Source organism: Lissotriton helveticus, chromosome 10 (genome assembly GCF_964261635.1).
Source record: "Lissotriton helveticus chromosome 10, aLisHel1.1, whole genome shotgun sequence".
NCBI classification, from domain to species: domain Eukaryota; kingdom Metazoa; phylum Chordata; class Amphibia; order Caudata; family Salamandridae; genus Lissotriton; species Lissotriton helveticus.
Genome location: NC_136071.1, coordinates 947,533,374 through 947,542,520, shown reverse-complemented (window position 1 = coordinate 947,542,520; position 9,147 = coordinate 947,533,374). Strand labels below are relative to the sequence as shown.

The 9,147-nt window shown below is 40.8% G+C and overlaps 1 pseudogene; it reads right to left on the bottom strand.

Annotated features, from left to right (window-relative positions):
* Positions 1–5,544: 5,544 nt before the first annotated feature.
* On the bottom strand, positions 5,545–7,112 carry LOC144784675 (ubiquitin-like domain-containing CTD phosphatase 1 pseudogene; annotated as a pseudogene).
* Between the last annotated feature and the right edge of the window lie 2,035 nt (positions 7,113–9,147).

Genomic DNA, 9,147 nt, shown 5'->3' with positions numbered 1-9,147 from the left:
GTGGGTCAAACATCTAGTAAGTGCCCAATGTAGTCTTAACAACTTGCCAAGAAGTTCTCTAGGGGTATCACTCCATATGAAGTCCTCTTTGGCACAAGAATGTTGGTCTCGGACCTTGATTGTCACACATCAGTGGTGGAACAAAAGAAATTTGATATCAATGATCGTTTGGCTATTTTACAGGACTTAAATAAACTAAGAACGAAACAAAGCACCATGCCAAATTTCTTTATTTCGGTTTAGCAAACCATAAAAGAAGCGTCCATAGGGATCATAAATTACATTTACAATTAAAAGAGCGTGTCAATAAACAATGTGCAAATAAGAAATAAAAACGCTCAAGTTGGCATTAAAAGGATGCAGCATCATATAAATAAAACAATATCCATAGCGGTCATGACTTGTGTCTCACTAACATAATTATTTGGAAAAAGTGTCATTATTATTTATACAACTCAATTTCCAAATCGATACCCTGTGCATTAAACCCTCAAAAAACTCCTAGGTGAATAGAAGGAGGGCACAACTCCTAAGACCAACTGGCATGAATAGATGAAATAGATTGTGCTGACCAATTAAGATTGTTCTAATCAAATAATGCGCCTTTTTAAATTTCTAAATGAAACAAAGCAATGTGTTCCTGAAGCCAACCACCACTGGGGAAAAACCAACCGTCCCAGCAAGGCCTGTCTGGATGCCAAAGCTTGGTGATCTGGTCAGAGAAAAGATCGCGGACAAGAAGGAATTTGGGCCTTCTTACAGACAACCAGCACCTGTCCTAGCAATCCACAGAACAAGAACAGTGATACTGCCACCCCTTGCTGGTAAAAAGGAGAACTGATTTGTGTCCATCGACCTGATCAAACCACACTATGGGGCCGATACTAAGCAGTAGGCCAAGTGTACTCCGCCAATGTAGCTGACACACTCCTCTAGCTACAATCCAGGAGGATCAAACTGAGAGACTCATCACCATTGAGGAATCTGCAGTGAGAAAAGAAGGACTATGCAATAAAGCTATGGAACTTGTACCTCTTGAGACCCAAATAACAGTTTGTCATGAAACACCTTTCTACAACGAAGTAACACCTGTCTACAATGAAGTAACAAGTAATCAAGTGGTTCCAGCGGTTTTAACACACCCGGATGCAATTCCAACCATTGAAAGAACTGCCTCTGGCTACTTCATTAACTTTGATATGTTTTCTGAGGATCCCAGCGAACCTGAAACAACGCCAGCAAAAATAACTTTCAAAGAACAAGCAACTGACTTTTTTCATCACTTGGAAAAGACTTATCTGGTTTCACCATGGATTGCACTTTTTATTGTGTTGGGAATATTCTTTCTTCTACTTTGGTTAGCTCTGGTAATAACTCTGGGTATGCTGATGAATGAAAGATATGTCAAAATGGACACAGCAAGTAAGAAAGACAACTTACTCCTCAAGCCACACAAATCATCCCATAGTGAACGAAGAGACTTGTCAGCAGTGAACATCACAGCCGTTCCTATACCTGATGGTATAGCTTGGGGCAGAACAGATTATGACATTTTTGGACCGTCGGAGCTGTTGAAGATTCAAGATTTCATTAAGTGACTTTATTAACTCTAGTAGCTTTTCTGATGATTGGGACTTCGAGACTGTTAATATTATGATGTCAGATCTAGAAATGTCTGCAGTATTCACAAATCATGAATATTTAGAGGGTTCAACCGACCATGAACAAATGTATTGTTATAACCATTATGGTCATCATTTCTTGCACAAATCTACAAGTCCTAGAAATGTATTAATGTATAACCAATAGGAACATTGTCCTACGCCACTGAAGGACTTCGGCCGAGATATATGCCCTTTTAAATACAAACTGCCCTATACATTTCTCAGAAATGTTAAGTCGTATCTTAAACATGTCTGATATGAGCGGTATTGTAAATGAATTTAAGACCATGTTTTTCGGAATGTTAGCTCCTTTTAAAGCAGTCCTAGGAATCATTCCAAACTTTGTGCACTCTGTGTTTGGCGGACTGCCCTACTTTTGGGACTCGTTGCAGGGATACTATTTTTGCTCCTTCTGCTACGACATGGCAAGCCAAATCACCAGCGACATCCAGTTCTCCATGGAGACAACTCTACTGGCGATGAAGTGTCGTAAGCACATCGTCCTAATTTTGGGGTTACCTTGTCTATGAGAATTGAATACCACCTGGTTTCTGTCATTCAGACCAAGTTGACAATATTGCATCTTGCCTGTTCTACGCTGCCTGCTATGCGGAGAAGAATGCGTGATCAGTCATGCCAACGGATGTTGATACTCTGCTGGACCCGGTAACGGCCCATGCTCTGTGTTGTCCCCAGCGCCTACCAATTTGGATGACGGCATGCATTGAGATCTCACAGACGCAAATTGCAACCGCTGAGGTACGAGTGGAAACAGGCGTGCAGGTACTATCCAATATGAACATTGCTGATGCGACCAATGCTGAAGGCGATAGTTCACATCTATGTACGGTTAATCTTCTAAACGAGGTAATCCAACTCTCACCTACAATGGTAGATGACTTTTTGTCTACAGACATAGAAGATTTCATGTTTTCTCCAAGCCCTAACTCTGACTTTTGATGTTGGCACACAGTGTCCTGAGAGACTTTGAATTTGACCTTCATTTTTCAAAACAAGGTACTAACTTTGGAATTTTTTCCTATGATTCATTTTTTTTCTCCAAATTTGTATTTTAAATTTGTTGGCAAAAATAATCTGCTTATAGTAGATCTATTTATAGAGAACAAGAATTCTTTGAATACTTTGAATACTTCCAGAGACAATATATGACCTTGTCCACATATAAACAGTTTTATGTAATCTGACATGAAATGGTTTCAGCACTTTTTCTTCTGTATTTACCAGCCATTTCATAAATGTATATTTTCCTGATTCATTCAGTTAGCATTCAAAATGTCAACATGTGCTTAGAATGAAGACTTGCTTTAATGAGTACTGCACAAATGCAATTTTATGTTTACAACTAGTTTTGATACATTATTTACAATGTGTTTGAAACATGCTTTTAGCACTTTGTGTATAGATACAATTTAGATATGTTATCATGTTTAGAATTTAGTAATGTTGTACATACGAAAGTGGAGTGGGTGTGTATCGATTTAGATTCAGTATGAATTTCCCGGTTCATGCCCTTATATAGGTGCATTTCACATTGCCATTATATAGGCATAGAAATCCAGTCCTTAGTTAGGCATAGTCCATGCTACCCAAATACATGGCATGGCTACTTCCATCTGTTCATCTACGTCACAACGATTTCTTGGAAAACCAGACTCTTAAGTTTTAAGGGACTTCCCCTTGCCTGGCTATTGATTTCTCCAAGAACTCATTTATTATGCATGAACATCTATTCCTTGGGGGTTCATTCATAACGTTCATATGCCCGACTTCTACGTCAATACTGGCATTCCTAAACACCATCAAGGTATAAATACACCTTCACTTGCTATGGCAAAGCACAGTGTGGTTCGGCTACTTGCATTACGCAGCTCGTCACAGCAAGTCCTGAAGGAAGTCATGTCCCCAACTGCTGAGAACCCAGCTCCAGTGTTTCTGACTCCCCTTGCAGGGTGCTGGGAAATCAAGTCCCGGACAAGCAATACCAACCTCTCTCTTTCTAAGGTATGGAGCTGATTAGAACCTAAAGAAACCTTTGGCAATTCTTGGCGAAACTAAAACTTATGCAAAGACAGCACCTACTTCTTCCCTCATACTAGACCTAGGTTAGGTGCACTGGGGTAGGCTTATTTTAGAAGCACCAGTTGAGTATTTTAGCCTGTGGTATTGATGTGTGTATTTTTATATATGTCGTAGACAGACAATGCTATTACAGTATTATTTTATATTACTGTTTACACTGTACGCATTATACCTCGCATTCTGTCTAACGATTGTAGCAGTTCATATCTCTTGGATGAGAAAAAAGACTGTTCAATAAACCTCTTTGTATTGAAACGCCTGTCCCTCTATTTCTATGCAACTCTGTAGAACCGAAGCATGCACAATTGACTAAGTGAAATAGTTATCTATTGTTTCTACGACTCTGAAGATCTTGTTCCGACTCTAAGGGAAACAAAGTTGTCATGTTTATGCGGTTGTCAGAGACTAATCCCTTCTTGTTCATTCGAGAAAGTTTCTAGTGACCTCTGAGTTAGCTGGCACACACACAATTAAGTTTAATGTCCTCGATAGAGACATACTGACCTAAGTCCTATGTCAAATCTATAGTGTATATTATTCCAATGTGTAGAGCCTATTAGGGATATAGGAACTACACTACACTAGGAGTAGAGACTGACAGGTCAAGTCACTCAGTGAGGGTACCGCTATATCTTTTTAGGTATTACAAAATCTGCAGATTATTTAAACCAAAAAAATGGCTGCGGCCCTGCAGCAGCAAAGGAAGGAAACTGTGTAACGTCAAACAGTAACCACCCCCCACAAAACATTTACATTGTATGTAAAGATGAAGCATTAATATAATTAAATCTCTTAACAAAATAAAACTAATATAAGAAATCCCACAACGCCTGATCCATCCCTCTCCCTAACCCCAAACAATGTCCAAAAAGAGTCACTTTACGAAAAAAGTATTTATTATGTACACCAATGCAATATTCTCTGAAAAACAATACAACATCACTTTGCATTTTATAACTCGGGCATCTTACAGGATTCAGTGCTAAGAATGCATAGCAAAAGAAACTGCAATTCTGCACAGTGCGCACAGAGCAGCAGTAACCACAAATGCTGAGAGAAAGGCCCAAAGCAAGACTATGGAGCAGCAGAAGCAGCTGCAAGTGGAGAAAAGAACTGCTGTGCAAAGAAGAGGTTAGATACCATGTAGCATGACACACCCAGACACACAAGTACAGATGCAGCTGCCAGTGGATGGAAGAACTGTTGCTACTGCTGAGAAGATGCCTCACAAATTCTTTACTATAACTTGCACAAAAGGGCAGATCTTTGTATACTTTCCAGATCACAATATAACCTTCAAAATGTGTCACTGTGAAATCTCCCAAAACAATCCAGAAATGTTGCTAAAAAAAGTTAAGTTGTCTGCATGCTACTCATCTTGCCGTAGCTATAATTATTCGCTATTACTAAGCTTTGGGTACCTGAGAACCACAACTGAGAGGATCCCGAAAGCAAACTCTAAATTATATGATTTATAAAGCTCTGTAAAAATGTGCATTAATCCTGAGAAATAGCAAGGACATTTGAAGTGCAACCTTTACAGTTAATAGTTAGGCCTATTTTAATTTTGCACAATTGCTATATAAATGAACAGAGTTCTGTTATGTTTTTATTTTCCTACAGAAACATTTGTATACTAATGCCACAGCATCCCGATATCTGCTTGGTTAGGTTTCCATTGTGGGGATAGGAGGTCTAGGTCTTCAGAAGCTACTGTAGGGCAGGATCCCAATGCACACCAAAGACAGACACACAAAAACACTGCAAACATCTAGACTGAGGGAGGCAGATTAAGCATTACTTGGAACAAATATAAGAAGTCTTAAAATGAGAACTGCTCTCTAAAGGTTAGCTCCTAACTAGAGGGCCGGCAAAAGAAAACATGATAACAATGTGATTAAGAAAGAAAAGTCTCAGAACAAGCCTCTGGTCGTAATTTTGGATAAGAGTGGCTAACATAGAAAAAGGTGTAAGCTCTGAAGGTGCACAATGGCCACAAGGCTGAAGAGCCAATGTTTGCCCCTTTTACTGAAGGGGCTTTAAAGAGTCCAGCTAACAATCCAGAGATATGCAAAGGAATATTCCAACAAGAGGCATATTTGAGGCCTGAGCCGCTTTTTTTTCTAATTAGTGAATTATAGTCACTCTCCAAGACAGGGACACTGACGGCAGGAAACGGTCTGCAACATCCTGTCTTCCACTGGAAGACCACCATTCGGCACATCAGTAAAAGAAGGGAAGGTCCTTGGCCGCAAATAGCTTTTGGTCTCACGACATCGACATTAATAGCAACTACTGGCCTTGCTTCTTTGAAAGGTACCTCTCCCAGTGCTTGTGGTTTAGATCGGACAGGTCTTCTAATTTTGCAATTTCTTTCAAATACTGTGACAACTTTAAGAGCTCCTTGTCCTTATCACGATTTAGGTGGGCTTTCATGAAGGGTCGGATCTTTAGCCCATTCTGAGGGTTCATAAGAAAGTTTCTTCCAATATCATCAAACATGATGGTGTTTTTCTTTGTGTAGAACTCAGGATACTTTCCCCAAATCACTCCAAGCGGCTTCACTTCAATGAGCCCTCTCCGTGGTGTGTGTACAGTGATCATTGCAGCGCTGTCCAGCATAAAAGTTATCTTGTAGTTAGCATTTGTGCTCACGCCCAGTTCCTTCATTTTAGCTTCAATACCCTTCATGCTTGTAGCGGACCAGATGACAATGTCAAAGTCTTCATAGGCCGAGGTCAGGAACTCATGCAGATATGGACGCATGAGCTCCACTCCAGTCTCAGCACAGGAACGATGGTCAAATAAAGTGTAATCCACATCCAGCACTAGCAACTTCTTGCCCTCTCTTGGAGCGTTCATTACCTCCACCTTGTGGTCTTTCACGCGCCGTGCGATCTTAGCAAGATTCTCTTCCCTGTTTTCTACTTCAACAACTTCTTCTTCAATGTCAAAGTTGTTGACTATGTCATCGTTGTCAGGTGGAGGACCCAGAACAGCTTCCAAACGCTCTTCGCATGTTCCCATCATCATGATCTTTGTATTCGGTTTTAACTTCAAGACACCAAGTTTTACATTGTTATCAGCAGGCTTACCTTTATATTTCAGTCCCAGAAGCTTCTGCCGCTCGGGCAAGACCCCAGTGAGGCTCCGCAAGGACTGCTTCAAGTCTAGCACTGTGTCTTCCTCGGAGAGAGCTGTGACTGAAAACTCTTGTCCGCCCCATTTTATAATCAGTGATACAGACATCCTTTGGACTCACCAGCACTTGAAAAGCAGCACCGGACACCGTGTCCATAGAGTTTCCACAGCCAAACCTGCCGCAGCAACAACCGTCTGTTGCTGTACGTCACGTCCGCTGAACTTGTATGTAAAGATGAAGCATTAATATAATTAAATCTCTTAACAAAATAAACTAATATAAGAAATCCCACAACGCCTGATCCATCCCTCTCCCTAACCCCAAACAATGTCCAACTTAGTCCAAACAATGTCCATTAAATAAAATTCAAAAATAAAAGTGTCCATAAAAAACCCCATACTTTTTCCCAATGTAGCCCAATGCCCACCCACCCAAAAAAGGAATAAGAAAGGGGCAATCCAACAGGATCTATAGTCTATCAGTGGGCTCGCAGTCTCCGGTTAATGGCCAGGGCCTCCTTTTTTAGCTGCTCCTCTAAGCTCCATTCGGAGGAGCATGCAGCTCTTAAATGCTCGACAATTCCATCCACAGGGGAGCAGCAGTGTGTGATGAAATGGGGTGGGAGGCGGGCAGCAGCCGGACTGTGGCACTGTACCACTCGAGGGGCCGCCACCTGGCTGGGGCCCGGGACATTAGAGAAGGCCGCAGCTGCTGCCACCTCCTCCTCCTCCTCCGGCAGAACCAACAGCCGCTGATATTCCAACTGGATGGCCTCAAGATTCCGGTGCCGCACCATGGCTGCCAACTCCTTCCTATCTGGTTTTGCTTTCAGTTGGGAAGGAGTAGCTACATCAAAATAGAAAAAGGACTATGGTAACTAACAATACTGTTAGCAAAAGATTAACACAAAATTAATTCTACACAGTGTGGCACAGTAGCACTAGCAAGCACAGTACATAACATTTGTGGTATCTATGGACTTGAGTTTTCTTCTTCTCTCTGGTTTAGCGAAATTAAGTAACCTTGTAGCCAGCATGGCAGCTTGCGCCCAAGACAAACATAATCGTCGTGACCAAGACTTATGGTATTTTTATTTACTACTGTCTGCAGGTGGGGAAGCTGGCTACACAATAATTTAATTTTTTGTATTATGGGTGGCACATCTGTTCATCTGTTACATCAGGGGCAATGGCTCAATTTCACTTTCACACGGCCCTGACTGCTACAACAAGGCAGATGATATCTGATCCAAATGATCATTGCTTATATATACGGGACGACGACACAAGGTACTTGATTTTGATTGAACCATGCAGCCGATAGGCCACCCTTGGCAGGCTGACACAGTCGAAAATGAATTAACATATGTAGTGAGTGGGCCTCGGAGTCGGACGGAGGCACTGCTTGGTAACATACATACACAATATATCTTCTGCTCTGCTTGCAAACTACTGTGCGTCAAGGGAGTAATCTGAAAATACAACTTCTATTCTCCTTGGCTTTGCTAATCTGGTGCGGTTTATTTCCTTCTACATTCTTTTCATAAACTCTTCGGGCCATATGTATCAAGATAAATTGAATTCGCAAACACTGAAATTCACAGAATTTCAACGTTTGCGATCGCAATTTAACTTTGTGCTATGTAGGTAAGTTTAAACCTACTCACAAAATAAGGATTCGCAAAAATTGTGATTCCTTATTTTGCGTAAGCATTTAGAGAATTGCAATTTGCAATTTGCTAAATGCTATGCTAGGAGGCATCACATATTGCGCTATTGCCTTAAGGAATCGCAAATTACCACCAAAATCAAGTAGGTGGTAATATGTAATTTCCTTTAAAAAAGCACTTTTTAGATTTTTTGAAGGTGCCATTTGGCACACATACATGCCCTTAGGCCATGTATGTGCGCCACATGTGCACACATGCACATTTCAGGGTGCAACAGGGTGTCCTTTTGGCACCCTTGCAACCTTGAAATTTCATTCTGTATTTGCGATTCTCTAATTGCTAAACAGAAATTGAGACTGTCTTCCCATTTCTTTATATGAGCCTCCTACCCCATAGGAATGAATGGGAAAGGTATTCCTTATTTGCAAATCTCAATTTGCAATTCACAAATAGGGAATATGTCGGATTTGCAAAATTTTTAGCAAATCCTACATACATTGCAGTTTGCGATTCTCTAATTGCGATTTGCAAAAAATTGCAATTAGAGATTCGCAAAATTCATTTATGATACA